Here is a 27155-nt window from a genome sequence, read left to right on the forward strand (position 1 = left end):
CTGGGAAGGAATCTGGACTCTGGTCTCCAGTACCTTTGGTGGTGATTACAGCGTTTCTGTGTTGTTATATTAACAAACAAAAAGTGTAAGGGGAAATAAATACACCGTGAGTGAAGATACACTAAAAGAAAAATCACTCGAAATCACTAGGTTTGGGAGCACCCAGAAGATGCGTGTAAAAATGCCTGCACGCGCAGAGAGGTAGGTATCAAGGGGGGTTTCTGTGGTGTAGTGGTTATCACGTTTACCTAACACGTGAAAGGTCCCTGGTTTGAAACCGGGCGGGAACAACCATTTCTGAGAATTTTCTTTCACTTTTGAGGAAATGCCATCTTATAAGTGCCTAACTCTTTGTGACACCCACACCCCTGGGCTGGCCCAACATGAAAAAACACGGGGTTTCCAAGTTACCTGGATTCCAGCAACGCTGAGACTTACACCCTTACCTGTGGGGCAGGGCACAGCTTGGAGCCCCACCTCTGAGAATAGGCCCGTCCTGGAAATCCACCCAGTTAAAATGCTTTCTTCTCATGGATTGCACTTTATGTCGTCTGGAATCAAGAACTTTCCAGCATATCTGTTAGAATATTTTCTTCCAGGCTGTGGCTAGTTTCTCCTCTCTTAAATCAGTCTTCTGATGAAATATGTGTCTACCTCGGCTCAGGTGTTTCCAATCTAATAACCTTATAAAATGAACATCAACACACAGTTCACAGAAAAAGAAATAAAATGTCTTCTAGATTTGACCAGATACTTGACATACTCATTATCAGAGAAATGCAAATAACTACACTATGGAGGATCTCTTCTCACTACCAGACTGGCAGAAGGAAAGCCTTGGCAGCATTGTCTGTTAGGGAGGATTCACTCCTTCAGTAAATGTCTGCGGATCGCCTGCTCTGTCCCTGGCCCTGACACGACCCGCCGCACACCTGGGTCCAGGCTCAGAGTCATGAGAGACTCCTGTTTCACTGATGGCTCCGACCCAAATGCTCCTGCTCTCAAGGACGCCCCATTCTAAAATAAGCCCCGCTCAGCAGTCAAACACAAGTCAACCAACCCTCAGCATATGAACTGGGGAGACACTGAAGCCATGTGAAATGTTTGCATTTATACACAAAGAGAGGTCAGGTTTAGGCTCAGGTCATTAAAGCACTTTTACTTCCAAGAAGGTCCAGAAGGACGTTTGTGAGTCCAGTGGAGCTGAGGACAATCTGTGGACTAGCCAGCATATTTTCGGATGAGAAGGACGCCTGACCTCACTTACTAAATGCCAGAAGAACTGGCCGCATTGTGACGACAACCAGAAATGTGTGCACAAAAAATTTCCACAATACTCCTTCATGCTCGTTTACCAATTCTAGGTGTAACTTACCATGAAAATGGGGGCAATTAAATGCTTTCTAGCAAGTAAGTATGAATAAAATGAGTATCTTGGAAATTTCAGAAGTTGGAAAGGCTACTTCCAGGCAGATAATATTTTTTTAAAAATTATTTATTTATTTATTTATTTATTTATTTCACAGACAAGATGATAAGTAGACAGAGACAGAGGGGGAATCAGGCTCCCTGCTGAATAGCAAGCCCCAGATGGGGCTCGATTCCTGGACCCTGAGATCATGACCTGAGCCAAAGGCAGAGGCTTAACCCACTGAGCCACCCACATACCCCCAGGCAGAAAGTGTTTGTAAAGACTGAGAATGGTTAAGTTGAAGGGAAAGATTTTTGGTCAAACAGTTGATTGTAAAATGATAGAACGACTAACATCCTGGACAAGATAGGTTCCCCAATCAAATAATGAAGGAACTCCTGAGGTTTTTGTTTGTTTGTTTTTTAAGTTTGTTTGTTTTTTTAAGTTACGTGAAATCTAATTGATTTCTTGTGTGAAAGCAAACCCTCTGGCCAAGACTCAGGAAGTCCGTAATCAGATTCGCTTGTATTACCCACTGAGCCAGTAGGGCACCCTGATAGCAGCAATGCTTTAGAAGGAACCTCAAGTGTTAGCCTTAGGAAGCATAAGAAAATCCGGTAGGCAGCCCTGAAGTCAAAAGGATCCGAAAGCAAAGGCCAGATGGCCAGTACGGGGCTCGAACCCGCGACCTTGGCGTTATTAGCACCACGCTCTAACCAGCTGAGCTAACCGGCCAACCCACTGTGAGCCCCTCCCGCTCCAAATTTTAAAGCCCTATCTATGTCCTGCAGCAGCTCTTCATGGAAACTAGACATTTTCTTCCTTTCCTCATTCCACCCAAGCTCACATGAACACAAACACTGAAAGAAAAAAGTCCATCTGCAAGCACAAATAAACCTCACGAGGAAATTTCCTCTTTCTCAAATCCTGCCGTTTGATCAAAATCTCAGCAAATCTTTCCCCACTCCCCACCAACCACCGAAAAGCTAATCTTAAAATCCACATGGAAATGCGAAAGACCGAGGAAGGAAACATAATTTTGAAAAAAAGAAAGAAAAAGAAAGAAAAGGACCCAAGTTGGCGAATATATTGTTCTTGATTTGAACACCCTATGCGATGACGCAGTAACCCAGAGTGGAAGAGTGGCCAACAGGGCAGCCGTACAAATCCACGGAACAGAGCAGGGTGGAGAAGTCACGCCACCCACATATGGCCAAGGATAGTCTCTTCAGCAAGGAGTGCGGGGGACAATGGCCAGTCACGTGACGAAGCCTTCCTGGTCATTAGGAAAATGCAAATGAAAATCCCAGGGAGGTAGCATTCTGTGCTCACAGGTATGGGAGGGGTTCTCCTTGGAGCTCTGGGCCCTGCGGAAGTTTGGAATTGTGGCTCCAGTCCCCATTAGAAAGGTCACTAGCGAGCTGTGGTGGGCCTTTCGGTTTAGGACATGGGCCCTCCTGGTGTTGTAACAACATCATGGAATAGTGCAGAGGGGAAACAGCCTCCTGCCTGCCTCTCACGTAGGCCACGTGACATCCGTAGACACACTAGGCTCACTCATGGGCACCGAGTCCAGCCCGGGGCAGTCCGACAGTCTCCTCCCCATGTCAGTCCTCACTCTGCCTGGCACACAGTTGGGCACATCCCCCACTTAGTCCTCAACTTCCAAGGGTCCCGCCCCGCACTGCCCCGCCCAGAATGGGCACTTTCCAGTGCTACCTACACGGATTTACTTATACTTTCCTACGGAAGGCGAGCACCTGAGGTTCCTTCTAAACCATTGATGTTATCAGGGTACCTTACTGGCTCCGTGGGTAGCGCAGGCGACTCTGCTCACGGGCTTCCTGAGTTCCAGCCCCACCACCTTGGCCAGAGAGCTTGCTTTCACCCGAGAGAGAAACTAGATTTCACGTAACTTAAAAAAAAAAAAAAAAACAAATAAAACAAGATAGACGCTTCCGGCGGTCCTGGGACGGCCAGGAAGAGTCTATCCTGTATTAGGAGAAAGGCGGCTCGCGGAGGGGTTTCCGTAGTGTAGTGGTTATCACGTTCGCCTAACACGCGAAAGGTCCCCGGTTCGAAACCGGGCGGAAACAGCCATCCGCGTGCAGTTTTGTCACTTTGCGGAGGGAATGCCTTCTTATAATATCCTAAATGCCTGTCTTTGTCCACGCGCCCTACCCCAGGGGAGCCCACCTGAGAAAATACGGATTTTTCCAGGTTGCCCTCACCTGGCCCGCCCGCCTGGGCACTTGGACCCTTGCCTCCGACCGAGGCCCTCAGAGAATTGGACCTTCCTCGAAATCCACCCGGCTAACACTAAAGTAGACCCTTTCTTCTACGCTGCGGTGCTCTAAGGGTTCTTTATGGCGTCGGGATCGAAGCCCTTTCCCAGCACTCCTGCCGAGTATCTCCTTCCAGCCTGTGGCCAGTGTCTCCGGTCTCCCGACGGCCTTCGGAGATCTGCGTTCTGTTTTTCGGAAAGTCGGAGCATCTCCCTTCCCGCCGTGCTTAGGGCACGTCCTGGGCACGAATTACCGGCCTTCCCCGCAGGCAGGCAGGCTCCCCCAGGCCTGTCCAGTCGGCTTTCCTGTTTTCTCCCGCTCCGCCCCGCGCGCAGCACAGCCAGGGGGCCGCAGCCCACAGGAGTCCCCGCGGCCAAGCCAACCAGAAGGCCGCCCCAACGGAAAACACTTTTTTCCCCCCTGCCAGCAGTATTTCCCAAAACCCGCGGTATAGGCTTCGCGGGTGCAGCGGGTGCAGCGGGCGGGCTGGAACCCACCTGGGGGCGCAGGGAAGGCGCGGAGACCCCGGCGGGCGGAGAGGGTTGCTTACCCCCAGCCTTCTTTCCTTTTTCTCCTGCCCTGCTGGACCCTCGTGCCGCCACCTGTATACCTCAGGCATCCGGTCCGCCGCGGGATCCACGCCGTCGAACCTTCCGGAGCAGCACGGCACCCCGCGGCCTGGGCTTTCCTGGGGGAGGGGGCGGCACCAGCTGGAAGTGGGCTCCACCGTCCGCTCCCGCGAGGCACGGGGCGGTCCCGGCTGGGAACCGAGCGGGGCTAGGACGGTTTCCCGGGGCGTGGGATGGAGAAGAGTCTGCGGGACAGACGTACACGGACTTGGGAACCGGGACCCTCCAGGCAGGGTCCGCGTCGTGGCACCCGCTCCTCAGGGACGTCGCCGCGGTCGCGAGACCCAGCTCCGCTCCTGGACTTTGCCGCGCGGTGTGCGGGATTTCTCTGGAGGGAGGAAGAAGAGGAGGAAATGGCATCGTGGCATGTTGCGTTGATGGGGTGTTTGTTTTCGTCACGGATGTTTTATTTCAATGGGGGCGACCACACTCGGGGAGATGACACCCCGAGGTCTTAGCTGCTGGAGATACCGGCGGACCGCTGAGAACTGGAATTCTAGCCGGGGTGGGGAGGAGGGTTGAGTTTGCTGGGCTCTCAACCGAGGCCACTGGGTTTGTCCCCAGGGGACTAAGGGGATTTCCAGGATCCAGATTCTTAGGACTCTTCAGATTGTTTGGGGAAATTTAGCTGGGTTTCAGTTATATTCATAAAGACCAGATCAAATGCTGTGCGAGCTTTGCGAGGACAAAGAGATAAAGGCAGAAACTGGTGTTTCTAGAAGTATTGACTTTCGCCTACATATTTTATGGCTTTTTTTTTTTTTTTTTAATCATGTAACCCTTAAGATTATGGCCTGAAATCCTCTCCTTGGCGGGGAGGTGGAGGGGGTTCCTATGTCTTCAGCCTCATTTCACACTTCACTGCCCCTTTCCCTCCTGCCACACCAATCCCTCTTACTCCCCACCGAAGGATTTGTGGACTTACTATTTGTTCTTCCTGAAGTGCTTTTCTTTACCTAGTCAATGTCTCCTCAGCCTTCATACTTGAGCTCAATCACTACTCCTTCAGAAAAAACTTCCCCACAACCTTTTAAATAAATCTTCATATTTCTGTTAGGACTATGTCCCTTTGGTTGCAAAGTTTGTATTAATCTGTGCGATAACTTGCTCCGTGTCCGTCTCCCCGCCGAGAATATCATTTCCAAGAGGGTGGTCTGGTTCATCAGTGAAACCCTGTTGCATGCCTAACACACTCAATAAATGTTCAGGGAACAAATATGTGAACACTTAACTGCGGTCCAACAGGGTAAATGTTATCCCCATTTTGAGATGAAGAGCTGAGGCTCATACGGAGTAGCTCATCGTCTAATTTGCAGAGCTGGGCCCCATCACCCGCAGAAACTTACCGTTTATGATGAGAACTCTCAGTCTGGACAAAAGAAACGGAGCAATATGAGATCACCATGTGTCTATCACCCAGTTACAACGACCATTAATATTCTCCCACTTTTATCTTTACCTTCATCCATTCCTCAGTCTCCTCTGGGTTTTTATTATTATTATTATTATTTTTACAGTTCTTTTTATGGGTAGAAGGTACATGTTTCAAAATGTATAAATCTCTACTACAATCTTGAAAAATGGATACAGTCATGTAACACACATCTCTATTATTATAAACGGACCATTTCTGTCTCCCCAAAAGCTCCCTCTGGTCCTTTCCCAACCACCTCCACCCAGCCCTGTAGATAAAACGACTGTTTTGACTTATTTTTCAAGTTAGTTTTGTCTGCCCTAAAAGTTCACAAAAGTGGAATCATACAGTATTTACTCTTCTGTGTACCCCTTCTTCCACTCAGCATCCTGCCTCTAAGATTCATTCAAGCTGTTACTTCTAACAGTAGTTGAGAGTTTGCCTTTGTGTGAATGAATACACTGCAGTTTTTAATCCACTCTCGTGTGGAGGGACATTTTTTAAAACAAAATAAACGTAAACAGACATCATCCACATTATTAATATACCCATTTGCCCCAAACTGTTCTTTACATTCAGATCAATCTAATCTAAATTCCAACAGGTTTTTTTTTTATATTGACAAATCTTTGCCTTCTAAAACCTAAATCAAGAAAAATCAAGAAATCTTGACTAGTAAGGACAAATTTGGAGGACTGACACAAGATATCAAGATATATAAAGTCATAAGAATTACATGAGTTGGTTTTCCTTCCCGAATTGACAAAGAGATCAACAGGAGAAAACACAGAAATGATAGTGTTGGAACTGTTGGTTAGCTGTGGTGTGGGGGAATGAACTTTAAGTCCTTCTACACACCATAATTATTGGGATGACAGCTCTGGATGCAAATATCAAAGGTAAAATGATAAAACTTTGGATAAAAAATAGGGGAGACTATCATCACATTATCATAGACAAAAAAAAATTAGAGCATGACATAAAAAGCTACAACCATTTTTTAAAAAAAGTTATTAGTTCTTTTCTGTAGGCCACTGCTGTTGACTGTAGAGAAATTGCAAAGCTAGACTCTGCTGACACTAGGGCTGAGAGGACATCAGAGCCACCAAAGCCAGTAGTCACGTTTCCCTGTCAGGAACCTCCCATTTATATGAAATATAATAAGCCGTGAAGCTGCAGCAGCCAGGAAAACCTGACTCATCGAGAATCGTGGAAATGTTTCAGGCCCAACTTGTGTCATCAGAGGAAAACAAGGATGAATGATCAGGAGAGTCCTGATCTACCTACGGAGGGTAGTTATGCCAATAAAAGTTGCAATCCCATGTCCAGTTTCTGAACTTAAGAAAGATCTTCAGATTCAGAATCTGCTGAATGAAGAGACACCTCTTGTATCCCCAGGATGCGGCAGTTGCTTGTCTGAGGTTGTACAGCTGAGAGCCGGGAGATAACATCCACTGCTCTGGTTGAGGAAACCGAAGGCAGGCGTCTTGTTCCTCTGTGTGCCGATGAGAAGCTATGATGTACTTTCAGCGGATCCTAAATGGGTGTTGAAAATATCAAAGAAGCATGAAGATGCTACTGAATGAGGACAAGAAAGTTGTCAAATAGAGGTCATAAAAGAAAAGAGTGATTTCTCCTACAGGGAAAATGGATTTCTACATGCTAACCAGTTGTTATCTTTCATGCAGGGATGTGAGTTAGGGAGTATTTGAATTTCATAAAGGAGAATATTGAGAGAGTAAAAGGAAAAATACAGACTTCAGACCAAATTTATAGAGATCTGGGTTCTGTGGTTGTTTACTCTCAAAGGAACTAGATCAGCACTACTTAAAATATGGAAATGAGCAATGATTTCTGTAGGATCAAGGCAGTGTTTCAGATCAGTGGGAGAAAGAACAGCTGCCCCACAGCGGGGACCAAGGAGAGTCACTGTGCAGGACTCATACAGCACATGGGAAAAAGGACCCATTTCCAATGGGTCACAGATATAAATGTAACATAGAAATGTGAAAATTCCAAAGGAAAACATAGATAAAAGTTTTTATGACAGTAAAGTGGATAAACAGAACTAAAAACCCAAATAATTTTATAATTATAACTACAAAATAATGACCATACTTTTGCAAGGCACAATCGATCCTAAGAGAAGTCCAAAGGCAAATGACAAATTAGAATATTTCAGTTACACCTCATAGACAAATGACTCACAGCCTTCAAATTTAAAGAGATCCTACAAAGCATCAAGACAAAACTAACAATCTTAACGGAAAGATATCAACACACAGTTCACAGAAAAAGAAATAAAATGTCTTCTAGATTTGACCAGATACTTGACTTACTCATTATCAGAGAAATGCAAATAACTAAACTATGGAGGATCTCTTCTCACTACCAGACCGGCAGAAGGCAAGCCTTGGCAGCATTGTCTGTTAGGGAGGATTCACTCCTTCAGTAAATGTCTGCGGATCGCCTGCTCTGTCCCTGGCCCTGACACGACCCGCCGCACACCTGGGTCCAGGCTCAGAGTCATGAGAGACTCCTGTTTCACTGATGGCTCCGACCCAAATGCTCCTGCTCTCAAGGACGCCCCATTCTAAAATAAGCCCCGCTCAGCAGTCAAACACAAGTCAACCAACCCTCAGCATATGAACTGGGGAGACACTGAAGCCATGTGAAATGTTTGCATTTATACACAAAGAGAGGTCAGGTTTAGGCTCAGGTCATTAAAGCACTTTTACTTCCAAGAAGGTCCAGAAGGACGTTTGTGAGTCCAGTGGAGCTGAGGACAATCTGTGGACTAGCCAGCATATTTTCGGATGAGAAGGACGCCTGACCTCACTTACTAAATGCCAGAAGAACTGGCCGCATTGTGACGACAACCAGAAATGTGTGCACAAAAAATTTCCACAATACTCCTTCATGCTCGTTTACCAATTCTAGGTGTAACTTACCATGAAAATGGGGGCAATTAAATGCTTTCTAGCAAGTAAGTATGAATAAAATGAGTATCTTGGAAATTTCAGAAGTTGGAAAGGCTACTTCCAGGCAGATAATATTTTTTTAAAAATTATTTATTTATTTATTTATTTATTTATTTCACAGACAAGATGATAAGTAGACAGAGACAGAGGGGGAATCAGGCTCCCTGCTGAATAGCAAGCCCCAGATGGGGCTCGATTCCTGGACCCTGAGATCATGACCTGAGCCAAAGGCAGAGGCTTAACCCACTGAGCCACCCACATACCCCCAGGCAGAAAGTGTTTGTAAAGACTGAGAATGGTTAAGTTGAAGGGAAAGATTTTTGGTCAAACAGTTGATTGTAAAATGATAGAACGACTAACATCCTGGACAAGATAGGTTCCCCAATCAAATAATGAAGGAACTCCTGAGGTTTTTGTTTGTTTGTTTTTTAAGTTTGTTTGTTTTTTTAAGTTACGTGAAATCTAATTGATTTCTTGTGTGAAAGCAAACCCTCTGGCCAAGACTCAGGAAGTCCGTAATCAGATTCGCTTGTATTACCCACTGAGCCAGTAGGGCACCCTGATAGCAGCAATGCTTTAGAAGGAACCTCAAGTGTTAGCCTTAGGAAGCATAAGAAAATCCGGTAGGCAGCCCTGAAGTCAAAAGGATCCGAAAGCAAAGGCCAGATGGCCAGTACGGGGCTCGAACCCGCGACCTTGGCGTTATTAGCACCACGCTCTAACCAGCTGAGCTAACCGGCCAACCCACTGTGAGCCCCTCCCGCTCCAAATTTTAAAGCCCTATCTATGTCCTGCAGCAGCTCTTCATGGAAACTAGACATTTTCTTCCTTTCCTCATTCCACCCAAGCTCACATGAACACAAACACTGAAAGAAAAAAGTCCATCTGCAAGCACAAATAAACCTCACGAGGAAATTTCCTCTTTCTCAAATCCTGTCGTTTGATCAAAATCTCAGCAAATCTTTCCCCACTCCCCACCAACCACCGAAAAGCTAATCTTAAAATCCACATGGAAATGCGAAAGACCGAGGAAGGAAACATAATTTTGAAAAAAAGAAAGAAAAAGAAAGAAAAGGACCCAAGTTGGCGAATATATTGTTCTTGATTTGAACACCCTATGCGATGACGCAGTAACCAAGAGTGGAAGAGTGGCCAACAGGGCAGCCGTACAAATCCATGGAACAGAGCAGAGTGGAGAAGTCACGCCACCCACTTATGGCCAAGGATAGTCTCTTCAGCAAGGAGTGCGGGGACAATGGCTAGTCACGTGACAAAGCCTCCCTGGTCATTAGGAAAATGCAAATGAAAATCCCAGGGAGTTATCCTTCTCTGCTCACAGGTATGGGAGGGGTTCTCCTTGGAGCTCTGGGCCCTGCTGAGGTTTGGAATTGTGGCTCCAGTCCCCATTGGAAAGGTCACTGGCGAGCTCCTGAGCCGAGGTGGGCCTTTCGGTTTAGGACATTGGCCCTCCTGGTGTTTTAACAACATCATGGGATGTTGCAGAGGGGAAACTGGGCCTCTCTGCATCTCACGTAGGCCACGTGACAGTCATAGACACACTGGGCTTGACTCATGCGCACCGAGTCCAGCCCGGGACAGTCCAACAGTCCCCTCCCCATTTCAGTCCTCACTCTGCCTGGCACACAGGTGGGCACATCCCCCACTTAGTCCTCAACTTCTATGGGTCCCGCCTGGCCCCACCCAGTATGGGTGCTTTCCAGAGTTCAGTCCAGCAGCTCCCGAAAGTTGGAGACCACAGGACCGTCTAAAGTTAGATAAAACCAAATAGGACCACTTCAAGGAACTTTTCTGAAATCTCCCATCCCCTGAGGCTGCCTAAAATTTCTTCCCTGCTGTAGAAAAGGACTTCTTCCCCAGGGAGAGTTTACTTGGTGTGAGTCATTGACTCCGATATTATTGATTTGAGTAAGTAGAAAACCGCAGTAACCTTGATATTTCTTGGAAGAAAGATCAATTCAGTGTTAGGGGACCTGGGACAGCCCGAAAAGTCTGTTCTGTATTAGCGAAGAGAAAAAGGTGCCCTGGGGAGGTTTCCGTAGTGTAGTGGTTATCACGTTCGCCTAACACGCGAAAGGTCCCCGGTTCGAAACCGGGCGGAAACACCATGACTCCTTTAGGGAGTATAATGCTTTTGAAGTCTCTCTAGAGCCTTGCAGTGGATGTGTTGGGAATGGCACCATTACCTTACGGGGACTGAGTGGGGACATCTCACCTGATACACCTAGCACGTGGTCAGGTGGAAGGAGGTTCCCCTCCTGGGTGATGTGTCTCCACTCCTTCCCAGTCCTGTCCTTAAGGCCATATCCGCCCCTCTAGGCGAAGGCCCCTAGGGGCCCTTACTCTGCCCAACACTCTGGAAGTTCACTTATCTACCTTCAGTGGGATCAAAACGTATTCCACTTAGGTCCAAGACTCTCCTGGCTCATTTAAGATGGAGTTAGGGTGTTTCTTTGCATGTATGTGCACTGGACTGGGGTCCTCGCTAAGAACCTCGATACTGCAGATACTCCGTGAACGGCTGGGCGTGGGTGGGGGGCTCTGGAAGAGCCCAAGACCATTCCCGGTGGGAGGAGGGAGTCCACACGCTCTAAATAAGTGGGGCCATTTGCTGCATTTTGGGAAGTGAGGAAGGAGAGTGGGGAAGATTTAATAGTAACTTGGTTGTGCGTGTAAGTCTCATTTTACTCAATACCAACCGTGCACACTGTTCTTTCTTTTCAACTGGCTGACTGGTTGGTGGAGGTTCAACGCCCTTATGTGGGCTTTGAGCCAATGTTTGTTTTTAAGTCGTGTTTGACTCAACAAGAAATTTTGTTTTGCTGCAGCATGAGCTGGACTTAGTAAGACTATGAATAGATGTAAAACATCAGGAAACATCTTCAGGTTACTTGTTTATTTTTCTGCCTCTTAGATGTGAAACTGGCCCTTTGGGTTTCAAGCCTGCAAATAAAGTATCTCAGTTGTGAGTCTTAAGTAGGTTCTGCAAGGACTCTCAGTAATAGCTCTACCAGGCGTCCAGCTAACGCTGCGCGGCCCGCCCTGGAATACTTCGAGAAGCCGGCAGTGAGGGGGCATGCCTCCGAATGGGCAGGTTTGTGGCTGGCGGACCTGGGCATCCATTGCATTCAGATACCAGAGTAGACGTGAACTCCTGTACAGTGACTAATGGTTTGGCCGATCGGTCAGAGAGATCAGTGTGGACTCCTCCTCTCTGGAGGAGACCAGGAAGCCCCTTGCTTCTTACTAATTACCCAGGAGAAGTGAGCAGCCAGAGTCCTAGAGAAGCTATTCCCAGACAGCCTGAATTCGCTACATGAAGGCAGTGGCTCTGAGTGGCACCATGGGTGGGCGGGGGGGGGGGGGGGAGGTGAGTGTTAGCCTAGAACCACCCCTTTCCGTCGCAAGGCATTCATTCTTCTCACAGGCTGGAGTGCTGTTTGCTTTGAGCTGGGGCTGAGCTCCCCCAGCCATGCTCTCAGCTAAAGGAAGCTGAGGGTTCTGAGGTTACCCCCCCTCTCCGGGAGCAGACGCATCTAAAAGAAGGTCTCTGAGTGCGGACAACTCCACTCTTTTGCTTCCATTCACGACAACCCTGAAGAGTCTTTGTGGGGGTGTCTGCATGGCTCAGTCCATAAAGCATCTGCCTTTCGCTCAAGTTGTGATCGCAGGTGTCCTGGGATCCAGCCCTGCCTGGGGCGGGTGGGGGTGGGGGTCTCTGCTCAGTGGGGCGTCTGCTTCTCCCTCTGCCCCTGCCTCATATGTGCCCTTTCTCTCAAATAAGTAAAATCGTGAAAAAAAAAAAAAGAGTAATTGCAACTATAGTCTCTCTTAGAATCAGAATTATTTAATACCTTCGCATTATACTCAAAGGAAAGCCAAGTTCCTAAGATCTCCTACAAGGTCTGGCAGTTTCTAACTGTCCACTGCTCCCCGTCTCATCCCTGGTCTCTTTGCTTGTGCTCTGGCCACATGGGTCTTGTTGCCATTCCTCAAGCATTTTGCGCAAGTACCCACCTTGAGCTCTGTTCCCGGGGGTGCTCTCTGCCTGTAATTCCTCAGCACCTTCGTCCGGTCAAATGCTACTACAACGATGCTGCAAAGTCTGCACCAACAACTCAATTTAGAATTCCAACCTACTTCTAACACCATAGCCTCCTCCATTCTCTCAATCCCCTGTAATTTTCTTATGCATTCTGTCATTTTCATGTTATGCTAGTATTTATTTCTGTTTTCCTCCCTAGAAGGGTAAAAACTTTGTCGCTGGTGGTGATAGCGTGTCCTTGCCCTTCGTTCCCTAATGCTTCCTAAGCACGTGAAACTGGGTGATCTTTTTAAACCACAAATCTGTTCATATGACTTCTCTGCCTAAAATCGCCCCATGGATTCCTACTACTATTAGGATTCATTAAAAAATCCTTAACTCTGCCTATAAAGAGTGATCCAACTCCTTAGTTTATACTTGATGTGGATCAGCTAATGCCTGGTAATTACTGTCCGCACCCCGTTTACCAACAAAAGTACCCAGATTTAGACGTTGGATTCTACTAGAGGGTCCTGTGTCATCGACATGTCCTCTCCCCTCTGTCCGGTATCCTACTCTCCCCACCAGTCTTGACCTCCAGAAATTATGTCAAAGAATTTGACATCCCGCGTGGTAGCCCCGCTTTCCTCGGAGTTTTTGCCCACGAGGTCCTTTCTGAGGTGTGAAAACAGAAGCCCCTGTGGACCCGTTCTCCCGGCTCTCACCCAGCCCCTTCCTGTCCCATCTGCTTCTACCACATTCTCTTTGTCAAACCACTGAGTGCACCCCCAAAGTCTCACGTACCTGAGAGAAGATAATATTTCTGAACTCAACATGCACCCCCTGTAAATTCCCCTACATCTTGGCTGTCTAGTTTTGCTTCAGACCTGTAGCATGCTGCCGGGAATTCAGAAAGGAGAGCAGGAAATGTGACCAGGAACCCATTGATGTGTCCTCAGTTAGAGTTAAACACACACACACACACACACTAGGCTCTGCCCTTAAGCACAGTGGGACAGTGTCTGTCGAAATTGTCAGTGCACAAATTCTTTGACATAATTTCTGTATGTGTGGGCGGCATCATGACAGGAGATACGGCGTGAAGTGGCGAAGAGAATATCTGAAGATAAAAAACAGCAACAATTACTCTGAATTTAGCACTTAAAAAATAAAAGTAGGGGAAGGAAGACAGAAAATCTACCCCCCCACATACCCCCTCAAGCAGTGGCTGATTAGCTCAGTTGGTTAGTGTGTGGTGCTAATAACGCCAAGGTTGTGGGTTTGATCCCTGTACAGGCCATTCACTTTAAGTTTTTGTTTCTGTTTTCGGTTTTTCCCCTCTTCAAAGACAGATGCTTAATTTCTGAAAAACCCCCTTCTTGGTGTGCAAAAAAAGCAGGGAGTAATGCACAACGGTCTACGGAGTTCTCAGTCCCTCAACATCAGTTTCCTTTAATCCACTCCTAACTCGATTCAGCTCCCGGGTGCATCTAAGTTTGAACTTGGTGCTTTCTCTGTACTCCCATGACTGCGCGCGGCTGCTCAAGGGGCACAAGTACTGGAAAAGAGAGACAGGCCTCTGCCTTCCTTCCTCCTTGCTTGCTTGCTTGCTTGTTCGGTTTTAAATTGTCTTTCCAAAGTTGTTTCCCAACCAACCTCCTTTTTCTGAAAACATCAAGAGATACACAAAGTAAAAGAGAAATTCTTAAAAGGTTGTTATTTCGATGTTTCCAAACTAAAATGTCACTGACAGCTGAGATTGGCTGCTGGTGGAGGGCTAATTCAGGACAGCCCTTCTCTCTACCTCTCTATCACTTTGAACAAAAAACAGGCTTCCTCCCTTCTTTCTTCTTTTCATTTCTTTTCCTTTTCTTTCTTTCCTTTTTTCTTTTCCTTCTTTCTTTCCCTCCCTCTCCCCCCCTCCCTCTCTTCCTCCCTCTCTTTCTTTCCTTTCCTTGTCTTGTCTTCTGAACAGGAGTTGAACCTAGATTCTTGAAATCAATAGACATATACCTTGTATCATTTCTCCTGATCTGAAAGGACAAGCAAATATCACAGTTACCTCTGATCTTTGTGGATGGTTCATTCCCAGCTGTGTATAGTTACCGCCTTGCCTGAACATGCTGATCATTATTCTCCTCAGTGGGGAATTCCTTCTAGAACTTTCTCTCATCACAGCTCTCTGTCCTGCCAACTCCAGCTGTCTTAGTCTCCTGGATCTCAGCAACCTCTCATAAGCTCAGGTAGTTTTTCAGCCTCTCCCCAGGTCCCTCAGGTCTCATGATCCCAGGGCCCTGGGATCACATTGGTCTCCCTGCTCAGCAGGAAGCCTGCTTCTCCCTCTCCCTCTCCCTCCCCCAACCCCGCCCTTATCTTCCCTCTTTAAAAAATGGATGATCTTGGTTGTCCTAAAATCTTATACAGTTGAGAAGCTTTATGTTCAAGCTTTATTTCAGGTAGCTGATTTTCTTATTTTAAAGTGTATCCAGAGATAATCTGATTTACCATTTTTACTACATGTTCAGAAAACTTCCTTCACTGAGAATCATTTCAGGCATCTCATTTTGTAAATCAGTGACCTTTTCTGAAACAATACGGATTTTTTCTAATTTTATTTACCGTTCAGGTTATTCTTGATGCAAATAACTAATTATATTTCATCCAATGAAAGTAATACGAAGATTCATTTTAGAAATAAATCTATATAAGAAATGTTCTATGAATGGACATAAAGAAATCATATTCAGTACATCAGCTGTAGGGGCGGAGGGCAGATAGCCCAAAGATGGACCACTGTGGCATGAAGATTATCCTGAGCTGAAGGCAACTGACACTTTGTGGGCTCAAGAGAAACTTTTGCTCCTTCCTTCACTACATAGACGATTCTAAATCGGAAATCTATTCCAAAGTAAAGGTCATTGTCAGAGATGCATTTTATCTGAGTGACCCATCTACAGGACAGAACGAACATCTAATTACTGAGCATCTTCTCTGCCTCTCATTGCCCTGAAGTCCCCTACCCACCCCCCTCTTCCTTAGTCAGGATGACATATATACCTCAGATAGACTCTCTTTGGAATTCCTATATCTCTGTGGATTCCTCCTGTTAAATGGGATTTTTTTTCTGTTAATTTGTCTCATGTCAATCCGATTCTTATTCCAGCAAGAACGACCTTGATGAGGACAGAGTTACTTGCTCCCCAACACAGGCAAGGGCTGGCTCACAACCATTTTCCAGAGCTGGGAAGGAGCGGGTTGGAAGCCCTGGGCCCAGCAAGATCCATGGCAGCTGCTCACTTCTCTCTCGCTCTTTCCTATCACCTCACACCCCTAACAACTGAAGTTCTCACCAGCCTGCCCCCTCTCAGCCTTGAACACAAGGAGGACCCCCTTCCTGACCTGCCCTGGCCATTACAATTTACAGTCTGGCAGGGCAGATAGGGTCAGGGTAGGGACTGAATTGGAGAGGGGGGATCAGGATCCCAGGAGAGGGGGAGCCAGGAAGACATCTAAGAGATGAGTACCCCAGCTCCACTAAGCAGGCTGGGGGACAAAGCAATGACACTAGAGAGGGAAGAGTCTAGAGGGAAAGGAAACCCCTCTCACAATTTGTTAAACCTTGTCTGAGGTCAAGTTCACAGAATTAACTTCCGACACCTCTGGCAGCCTCCCCAGACTTCAATATGTGGGCCAGACACAATTTTCTACAGCCGAAAGGTGTAAAATGTCAGCCTTGGGGCTTTCCAGCTTCTCACAAAAGAAACAAGGGTGGGACCCAGGGATCAAAGTTCCACCTGCAGGAGGACCCAGCAGCAGCCAGTGAGGGACAGACAGGTCGACCCAGAGGTCCAGCAGGAAGTCCTAGGAGCTGGGCATCTGTGTGAGGACTCAGGGGTCAGCCTTGGGAGGGCAGACAACAGGTGACCAGCCCAGGGCCACAGAGCACAGGTACAGAAACTTCTTTAGGAGAGAGAAAAAGTACAGCGATGATGATGTAGAGTGTGAAAGCTCTTACAAATAGCGGGGCCTGTTTGTGCTTCAGCCTCAGCGCCCCGGAAGGGGAGGGGAGGGGAGGCTGGTGGGTGGGCAGGGGGCGGTTCGCCCTGGCGTCTCTTTGGGGGTCTCTCCTGCTCACGTGGCCGGTTCCTGAGCGCTGAGCAAGGGGAGGATGGCGGTTGCGATCCGTCCCTCTTCCCGTCTGCTTCCCCACCCCGAGGTGCTCCGGGCGCCCTGGGAGCCTCGTCCAGCCTCGCAGCGCAGGCACGTGGACTTCTGCGGAGGCGCCAGCGGCTCCCCCGGTGAAACCTTTCCAGAGCGCGAATAAGACCTGATAACGAAGCGAGGGACCTCAGGGCTCTGCCTCAGCTTCCTCACCCCTGAAACAGGGACAGGGCACCCCATCCCACAGGGCGGCCGAAACACCTGTCACGGAGCCTGCACCTCGGGAAGGGCTGGGTCTCCGTCACCGCCTTGCCTGCCCCCTCCCGGAGCACCCAGCTCCGAATGGTGCAGGAGGAGATTCGGGGACGCAGGGGAGGATGTCTGACGTTTGGAAGTCGATGTTTTCTATTAAGACTCTGGTTTAGATGGTGTGTGACAGGTAGCAGCCCATCACTTAATCCTACAGGACGGAAAGCAGAATGCTCCCACTTTTCAAGCCACTGGATCTAAGGAAGGACAAGCAGGTCAACAAAGCCTTTAGGGTCACCACCAGGGGGTTGGGTCCCATGGTGTAATAGCCAGCACTCTGGACTCCGAACCCAGCGATCCAAGCTCAAGTCTTGGTGGGACCTCTGTCTGGTTTCCCCCTGGATTTCGGACACTCAGCTCCTTTCTGAGAGCCATGCTCTTCTTTCCATGCAAATCGCTCTTCTTTCCATGCAAATAAGGCCAAACTTATTCTTGCTGCCACCCCCTGTGAGCCAACAAGCTGGGGCTCTCCTTCAGAGCAGACCGAAATGCTGTCTCCCCGGCTCAGTAAGACAACGACGGAAACGTTTACCAACCTACTCTGAAGCTGGCTTTTTGTCGTCCCACCTCCCCCCGTGGACCCCGTTGTGCGGATTGGACAAGCGCAGTCACTCTGGGTATTGCCGGGGACGTTTGTTTTTGGAAACAGGCTCTTTCGTTGGGTTTTGGAAAGAGGAGGAAAGCATCTCGGAGCGAGGCGAGGAGCAAGGAAATGTGGTGGGAAAACAGCCGCGCTCGTGTTAGTGGAGATCCGGGAAGTTGGGTCAGAGAAGCCGGCGCGCCCCGCAGCAGAGGCTGGAGATCGGGACCGAGCGAAACACTTCCCGACAGTGCACCTGCGCCAGCACGCACCTGCTCCTGGGGGGCGCGACCCTCTCCGCTTCCCAGCCCCTCGCCAGTCCGGCCGTTGTGTTACTTTGCACGCGACAGCTAGCTGCTGCGGCCTGAGACCTGGGGGCCGAGGCGGGGTGGGGGGGGGGTCGGGGAGGATGATATTCCCTGTTGCCAAGAAGGAACAATTGGTTGGAAACGCTGGCGTCTCCGATATTCTGTATATATTGTCTGTAAATGAGACCGAGGGCTGCGTCTCAGTGGCATGTTCTTAAGGGCCTCTTCGCGGAGGAGGTGACAAATTTCTCATCCCCTTCCGACTGACAGCACACTAACGCGGAAGGGAACGCACGTATCACGTCACGTTAGCGCTTTAATTTTTCTACACTTACTCAGACTCTTAAGAAAACGATTCTACTTGACTTTTGTCCAAGGAAATAGATAATCATACTTGGTGAAACTATACTTAGGTGGTTGCAAGTCCCCTCTTCGCTATCCCTGTTATTTACTAGTAAATTTAGTAAATAAACTATTTACCGTTTATTTACTAAATTGAGATGGAGGAAATGTACCGAAGAGAATGCACCTTAAACAATCATGAAAGCACCTTTTGTAAAATGTCCCATACTTAGAAGCACAAACTAGTGGTCTTTTTGCTGTTAATTCCCACTAAATTCTTCTTATTCCTCTGCGGACACATGACTTGGGGGGAAATATTCCCAGCCCTTTCACTGAAGAACGCGTTTCCAGTGCAATCCTACTTTGCATGTATAATAAATGACCTATGCACAAAATTATCTCTGTGCATCTTTTACTGTGTGCCACGGCTAAATGCGACAGCTATTCAAGGCAGAAGGAAAGTGCTTAAATAGATGCATCGTCGCTGGAAATAACTAAAATTTGGATTTCAGTGTATGCTGTTTGTTGCACAGTGGCACGAAAGGATGTTTGAGCACTAAAATACATCATATTAGGATAAAATCCTGTAGCAGGTATGCAATGAAAATACATTTGCAAGGGAAAACGTTTTATCGAAGAGTCTTCAACGGTAAAGCCGCAGCAAGTAGGGCGGTAAGGAAAACTGGGGGCCGGGGCTGTCGGGCCTCAGAGGAGATCGGAAGGCTGAGCAGAGACTGAGGGTGCAGCGGGTAGAAAACGAGATTATGGAGTTTGGTGGTGGCGGGGGGGGGGGGGGGGGGTAGAGAGAATCTCTCGGGACCGGAAGGCAAGTGCGAGCACGAAGGAAGGATGACCGCCGAGGCGGGCGACCCGGGCGGGTGTGGCAGGAGCCTCCTAGTGTGACAGGTTCCCCGGGGAGAAGGTGGAGGGAGCGGTCGGGTGTGAGAATTCTCTGGGACAGCCGCAGTTTGAAAAACAACGCCACGCCTCAGGGTCAAAGTGCAAAGCTTTGCTAAAAGGGAGAATTAAGAGAGTCTTCAAAAAGCGCAGGTACCTGTGGGACGAGGTGGCCGAGTGGTGAAGGCGATGGACTGCTAATCCATTGTGCTCTGCACGCGTGGGTTCGAATCCCACCCTCGTCGGCGGGTGCCGGTCTCGCTCAGCAGCGGGCGCGCACGTTTTGTACCTCACGCGTCCGGCGGGTGGGCCCCTGCCGGCGGCCTCGGGCAAGACCTCCGCGCGCGGGGGCTGTTCCTCGCCCGGACCCAAGCCGAGGTCGAGGCCGGCCACCCTCGGAGAACGGGTGCTCCCTGGGAACTGTGCCCTGGATTTGCTTCAAAATGCAGCTCGACGGCGGTGGAGGCAGAGAAAGACGTCGGCAAAATACTGCAGACCGTCCGCGCTGCGTGGCGGGACCTTGGGTGTTTGTGTTACTATTCTTTCTGCCCTTTTCCGAATTGCCATTACAAGGATCTTTAACATTTTACTTGGAAGTACCTTCAAACGTGAAGAAAACTAGTAAGACTAAGAATAGTACAAAAACAACCGGTATACCTTTTTTGGGGGATTCACCCCTTAACACTGGAAACCATTCCCTTCCTCTCCCTCCCTTCGCCCCGCTCCGTCCCCCCCGCTCTCCGACTGTCTCCATCTTCATCTTTGTGTTTCTCTATTTGTTTTCAGAACCGGGTAAGAGTAAATTCTATGTTTCATGGGCTTTTGTTCTCAAATATTTAAATAGATATTTCCTAAAAATAAGGATATTCTTTATGTATAATGAAAGTATGTGTCAGCTTCGTGTATTTCACAATGGTGTTATTTTTAAAATCTCTGGTCTGTATTTCAGTGTTGTCTGTTGATCCAGTAATGCCCTGGATAGCATTTCCCCTCCGGTAAAGATTAGCTGTTTTATCAGTCGCCCATATCCCTTTTTAAAATTTTTTTTTACGATTTTATTTATTTATTTATTTGACAGAGAGAGATCACAAGCAGGCAGAGGCAGGCAGAGAGAGAGAGAGAGGAAGGGAAGCAGGCTCCCTGCTGAGCAGAGAGCCAGAGGCTTTAACCCACTGAGCCATCCAGGTGCCCCCCAAATCCCTTTAAAAAAAAATGTTTTTATTTAAATTCCAGGTAGTTAACATCAGTTGTCCATATCCTTTTAGTTTCCATTTATCTAAAACATCTTCACAGCCTCTTTTTGTATTTTATGAAATGCCATTTTAAAATAGTACAATAACTGCTCCCTTTGTGTTCTGTGTTCTTGTTGTTTTTAAATAATACTTCTCATTTGCACTTTGTGGGATTTTTTTCCCCCTCATAATAAGGCCCAGATTTTGCATCCCTGACCACAACACCACGTAAGTGGTACTAAGTCTTTATCGGGGCAGAAAACTCAAGAAGCATGCAATGTTTATTGCCCCTCATTAATGTGGTTAATTCTGATCACAGTCAAGGTCACACATGAGTAGGCTTTCCCCTTTGATGATGAATAGGCAGTTTGTGGGGAGACATCTTAAGACCACACAGGTATCTTGCTCCAGGCAGGAAGAATTTCCTCTGCCCTTGAAGCTCCTTCAAGAATCAAATTGACATGAGAAAGATTCACAGGAGAAAATAAAGTTTAACCTTGTTCATAGAGGGAACACACACAGACATGAAGTTCCAAGGACAGCCAAGCAAAATGACGAATACATGTCATTCTGAACTAAGAACTGGACTGTAGTCTGAGACTTGAGGGATGAAACGCAATTCTCTGGAAAATGACAAAGAGCAAATGTTTGGGACACAAATATTTTCTGGGCCACTCAAAAACAACAGGACACAGAGGACCTCTTAGATTCTTCTCAGACCGACTTCACAGTATAACATAGTTCTCTGCTGTAACAGCTCTCTTCCTGGAGCAGGTTCTCTACCAAATTTCTTTTTAGCCATTTGTAGGAGAGATAAAAAGCTTTTCCTGAATCTGCTGGGTTCGGATGGCTTTTTAACTCAAAATAATCTTCACACCAAAGTGGCCCATCTAGGGGCAGCCTGGCCTTGGCCCTGCAAAGTTACCCCTCGGAGTTATCATGTGTTGAAAACCAGTCTTTACTAGATGATGGCATATCAGCTCCTGCCTTCTTGCACATTCTACTGTGAGTCGAAGTGCGCACCCATGAACGTGAGGTATCAAAGCAGCACCCCCCACCCGGGCCGTCCCTGGTCCTCCAACCCCCCCACCCACTTTATTTCCATTTTTCCATGTGATTTTTTAAAGCAATTTTTCTTATTTCAGGTGCTTATTATAGGAATTTGTATTTTCTTTTTATAAGAAACTCACTCCAGAGTACTTTACTCACAAAACTTTTCTCAAAGACACATTTTTGCAAATGTCTTGCTAAGACTTCTGTGTTTTGTTTTGTTTTGTTTTCTGAGTCTGTCCATGGGATCCTGATGCACAAACTTCTTTTGTTGTTAACAAATCCCTTGCATTTTTCTCTACTATTTCCCATTTAACTTCTTTGCTTCTGTTTTGCCCATAAAGTGCCTACAAATGGTGTCTTCATGATTACTGCAACATGTCTTGCTTTAGGAAGGATTCACAAAGCACTCCCGTTAACTTGATCTGATAAATCACGCATCAGACTGAGTAAAGAAATGAAAGAAGCAGGAGACTAGTGCCCAAGTGAAGTGTAATAGAGGCACCAGGCAAAAATCCCCAATAAGAACATTTTTCTTTAAAGTGTGAAGGAAATATAAAATTGGGCACCTGGGTGGCTCAGTGGGTTGAGCTTATGCCTTCAGCTCAGGTCTTGGTATCAGGTCCTGGGATCAAGTCCTGCATCGGGCTCTCTGCTCTGAGGGCAGCCTGCTTCCTCCTCCCTTTCTGCCTGCCTCTCTGCCTACTTGTGATCTCTCTTGTCAAATAAACACATAAATCTTTTTAAAAAAAAAAACATAGCTAGAAACAAGTGTGTATTCTGAAAGACGTAATGCTGATCCATTGGAAAGTAAACGTGAATTTGTCACCTCGTCCCAAATAAGAAGGGAGAGAGATTTGTTTCTTAACCATCTGTAGAAATTAAATAGTGTGGTAAGGCATCGTAGGAGGGGTCAAAGGAAAACTAGATTCTGCAACTTGCCCATTCCTCCTGAGATCTGGGAGGGAAGAAATGCAAGGATCCTAGCAGAGGAGAGTTTTGACGCATCAGTCTCTGGGGTATGGGCCCAGCATGCTTCTGCTGTGCCGCTCTGCTGGCGGGGCTTTAACAGATGTTGTTTCTCCTAACTATGGACATGATCAGGCATCTCATTTCCTTGCACTATATAGGTGAATTGTGATTTGTTTATAAAATAGAAATCTATTTTCAATAAAAACAATACATTTCTATCAGTTCTGTTGTATATATAACAGCACAGTTAAATCTCAAAACCATAACACCAGGCAAAAAATGCCACACAAGGCAATGTACTATGTGATTCCACTTATATGAAGTTCCGGAGCAAGCAAAACTGTCTGGTGATCGAAATCAGAATAGTGATTAGCCTGCAGGATGCAGTGTTGACTGGTAAGGTGGCCTAAGGTAGCATTCTGGAGTAAGGGGAATGTTCTTGATCTTGATGTGAACGGAGGTCACACGGGATATACATATGCAAACCTCGTCGTTCTGTCTACACTTGAGATCTATGCATTTTACTGTGCGTAAAAGAGCTAAGGCAAAAGTGGCCACGAGAGGACAGCTTCCCAAAATAATTTGTAGAACCAAGAAGTGGTCCTTGGGAGCAGGAGAAAACTCACAGCACTCATTGGGAAGAGGGCTGAACCTTGGCAGGATTCCTCACCACCCCTCATGCATGAAAGAATGACATTCTCAGCAAAGTGCTGACCCTAAGAGACTTGAGAGCATTCTCCTCAACAAGTGAGAGAAAATTTACTTTCCAAGTATACTTCCAGGAATTCATTTCCTTCATATCAGTTTGAAGAGTGTATTGAGAGAGATCAGAACTAAAATATGGACATTTTTGTTCTGGAAAGCACATTCTTCAACAGGTCGGAATTAGTCCTTTCACCCAGTTAAATATTTTTCCACGACTTCTGTAAACAAACAACAGACTTGGGTTTTCTCCATGTTGTCTAAGAAGTCACAGTTCTCCGCATGGCCACCCTGCCTTCTCGCGCTTTCCTCTCTAACCTAGCCCCAGTGATGTGAATAGAAAGCGTACCCCTGCCACAGGAAAATGCTGGAATTGTATGAGGTAGCAAAGCTGAGCCATGAGCTTCATCTCTGGCCACACCGGTAAAGATAGTACCACCTTGGTTAGAATTCCCTTCTTTCTCCTTCATATGAAACTTATTTGTATTGTTTTAATCTTTTTTTTTTTTTTTAATAGGCTTCACACCCCACGTGGGGCTTGAACACATGGCCCTGAGACCAAGAGTTGCAGGCTCTACTGACTCAGCCAGCCAGGTGCCCCTAAACTTATTTGTATTTTCTATGGTACAGTCCGGACTGCTTTAAAATGAGCCCCCTGAGATTAAAAAAAAAAAAAAAAAAAAAAACTTGTCTTCTGCATTCGACAGATACATGTCTCAACACTATAGATACATGTCACTACTACTCAACAAACTCAACACTACTGGGGTAGTCTGCTGGAGCAGAAACCTCACTTAGACTGCAGAAAAGCATAATAAAAAATGAGAATTTACAATCACAATGAAAATTTTGTTTTCTCAAGAATAAGAAAGTATGGGGGTATCTGGGTGGCTCTGTCTTGGTCTCAGCTCAGGTCCCAATCTCAGAGTCATGAGTTCAAGTTCCGTGTTGAAGCCTAGTTAAAATAAATAAATAAATAAGTTAGTCTGTTTCATGTTCCATCTCCCCTCTTACCCTGCGGTCTCATCTCAGCCAGCAATCAGAATAATACTACCTAAAAGTGAGTTGACCTGTCATTTCTTTGCCCCAAAGCCCCCCTCCCCCCCCCCTGCAGCCTGGCACCAGTTCTGGCCTGGAATCCTCTTCCCTCGTTCACTGGCATGTGAATTCACATCTATGCTCAGTTGTCCGCTTCTCGTAAGACCGCAGATGAAACTCCGGCCCCGTCTCAGTCCTTCTACGACCTCTATTTGGCTCCTGCCATTTACCATCTCGTTCACGTACTCATTACTTTCTGTTGTGTTGATGGTTTATTGTTTATCATTACCCAGAAGAGAAGCTCGGACAAGAATAGGAACTTTGGGGGGCGCCTGGGTGGCTCAGTGGGTCAAGCCTCTGCCTTCATCTCAGGTCATGATCTCAGGGTCCTGGAATCGAGTCCCACATCGGGCTCTCTGCTCAGCAGGGAGTCTGCTTCCTCCTCTCTCTCTGCCTGCCTCTCTGCCTACTTGTGATCTCTCTCTGTCAAATAAATAAATAAAATCTTAAAAAAAAAAAGAATAGGAACTTTGTCTGTTCCTGATGCATCCCACGTGTTAGAAGAGTGCCTAGTAACCAGTCTCGGTCAGCCCATGGTTTGTGAGCAAGTGATTGAAGGGCCTGCAGAGGTTTCCTTCCCACCCAAGTCATCTCACAATCTATGCGAAATTCCGTGTATTCTGCCCAGACTGTTCTCCCCTCTTTCCAAGCCAGACGGCTCAGAATCCATCTTCTTCAGCAACCCCTTTCCCTCATTCTGCTTCTCTCCTCCTCCCACAACCATGCAATTGGTTACCAGTCCCTGCTCCTCGATTTCTGCTCTCTCTCTGCCTGGTGAGCAGTCACTGCTGGCTACCTAGTTTGAACCCATATTTTTAACATTTGCAGGTGTCTTCACACTCTCCCATGTCTCTAAGCCTCCAGTCTGTCCCCATGTGATTCCTCCTCACGTGACAGCCAGAACCATCAAACCCAAACTTGTCTCTTCCCTGATTAAAATCTTTCTGAGGCTCTCCATTGTGTTTGGAACACTGTCCATGCTGCATGTGGTTTGTAAGCACACCCAGGATCTGCCCACGATGTGCCCACGATCTGCTCTGTGATCTGCCCACAATATGCCCACGATCTGCCCCACGATCTGTCCAGATCTGCCAGGGCTTCTCCCCAGCCACACCTGGAAGTTTCCCAGTATCTCCTTGGAAGTTAACTCAAGAGATCTGCTCTGTCTTCTAGACCTGTCCGTGAACATCTGCCTTCAGCCTGCAATGTCCCTTTCCCCTTGGTGCTCCAAACACATAAAGACAATATTGAAGTTCTGAGTCCTTTTGTTTGTTTGTTTGTTTAAGTTCTGAGTTTTAAATAAGATGACTTGCTCCGCTACCATTCCCCCCAGCATTTGTACTGGACTTACGGGCTAACTTACCAATCCCCCCCTGCCTCAGTTTTCCCAGACAGGAGTCGTCCTTTGCCTCTGAATGTCTGGTGCAAAGCACAACACAGGGCATATGGTCATGACTAGATAAATATTAAATTATCATGTAAAGAACTCTTGCCCCCCTCTGTAAGATGGCACTCTTGGGTCATGGAATGCTGTAAACATCTGAAACGGCATGGAGATTTAATCAGACATGCCTGCTATACAGCTCTAGCTCTGGGGACCTGCTGTAGTGAGGGAGAGGTGACCACAGACCTTGGAACCATGAAGTTTAAAACCCCACATTGGCCTTCACTAACAGGGTGGGCTTGGGCAAGTTTCTTAATGTCTTTCTGCCTCTCTATTGATACGAGTTTAACAGTAATTCCTGTAGCATGTACTTATTTCAACATTTATTTTTATTTTATCAACCAATAGAAGATTGCTTGTTGTTCCAATTGGACCTCTTCCAAGATATCCATAAAACAGGAGATAGATGTGTTCAGGGAGCCATTCTTGCCTCCCCCCACACTAGGAAATGCTAAGGAATATGTCACAGTTCACTTACAGACCTCCTGTTGGTTCCAGAGCAGATGTCTGCTGACATGTCTCCCTTTCTCCCATGTTCTCAGGTCTAAGAGGCTTCCTGCCCTGCCTGTCCTCTCTGGGAGAGATGTGAATGTGGAGGTACAGATTCAAAGGAAACATGAAGTGTAAACTTTGGCTCCCTAATTGGGCCTTTCTGGCTCATACTGTAGGATCATGACTATAATGTAGAGAGAAGAACATGTCCTTCCCTCTCCAGGCCCTATTACTTGAGGAGTCCGCCCTTGAAGTCAAAACCCTGTTGTGAGGTCAGGAATCAATATTTGCAGCCATTAAGTGGTCTTGCTAGCCCTAGACAATCAGCCCAGCCCCAGAAACTTCTCACAGGGGCTCTGCTCGCTGGGAGTAACATCACTCCTCCAAGCCATTCCTCCTCCAGACTCAGCTCAAAGTACAAAAGGCACAGTTGTGTCGACAAAGTGATGAGAGCAAGTCTCAGAGACACACTGGAGAGTGGATAGCAGAAGGCCAGGAGCCTTGCTCCAAGCCTGGAGGGACATTGGCCGAGAGCTTCCCTTTTCTGGAACACGGAGTGACCTCTGGGATCTGACAGACGGGACTTTCCCGTCTGTGAGGAGCTAAACTGGCAGGGAAAGGAAAGGGCCAGAGCACCACCTCTCCCAGGAAAAGATTAAAACCGCTTCGGTGGGAGGAAGTGACAGCAAGTGCAGCCCTCAAGGGTTGATCCATCAGGGACAATTACACCAGATTTCATCGAATTCAAGTCAAGGTCAAATTACATCCAAAGCTCCTCCAAGCGCTCACTGAAGAAAAAGCAGTGA

At 47.1% G+C, this 27155-nt stretch overlaps 6 non-coding genes across 6 annotated transcripts; 4 read left to right on the forward strand and 2 right to left on the reverse strand.

The window, feature by feature from the left end:
* The first annotated feature begins 217 nt into the window (after positions 1 to 217).
* TRNAV-AAC (transfer RNA valine (anticodon AAC)) lies at positions 218 to 290 on the forward strand. Its single transcript has one exon. It is a non-coding gene; the product is annotated as a tRNA-Val (tRNA).
* A 1782-nt stretch (positions 291 to 2072) lies between these two features.
* Positions 2073 to 2146, reverse strand: TRNAI-AAU (transfer RNA isoleucine (anticodon AAU)). Its single transcript has one exon. It is a non-coding gene; the product is annotated as a tRNA-Ile (tRNA).
* Positions 2147 to 3434: 1288 nt separating this feature from the next.
* On the forward strand, positions 3435 to 3507 carry TRNAV-AAC (transfer RNA valine (anticodon AAC)). Its single transcript has one exon. It is a non-coding gene; the product is annotated as a tRNA-Val (tRNA).
* Positions 3508 to 9387: 5880 nt separating this feature from the next.
* TRNAI-AAU (transfer RNA isoleucine (anticodon AAU)) lies at positions 9388 to 9461 on the reverse strand. Its single transcript has one exon. It is a non-coding gene; the product is annotated as a tRNA-Ile (tRNA).
* A 1309-nt stretch (positions 9462 to 10770) lies between these two features.
* TRNAV-AAC (transfer RNA valine (anticodon AAC)) lies at positions 10771 to 10843 on the forward strand. The gene has a single exon. It is a non-coding gene; the product is annotated as a tRNA-Val (tRNA).
* An 8679-nt stretch (positions 10844 to 19522) lies between these two features.
* Positions 19523 to 19604, forward strand: TRNAS-GCU (transfer RNA serine (anticodon GCU)). Its single transcript has one exon. It is a non-coding gene; the product is annotated as a tRNA-Ser (tRNA).
* Positions 19605 to 27155: the final 7551 nt, after the last annotated feature.

This window comes from Mustela nigripes, chromosome 5 (genome assembly GCF_022355385.1).
Source record: "Mustela nigripes isolate SB6536 chromosome 5, MUSNIG.SB6536, whole genome shotgun sequence".
In the NCBI taxonomy this organism is placed as follows: Eukaryota; Metazoa; Chordata; class Mammalia; order Carnivora; family Mustelidae; genus Mustela; species Mustela nigripes.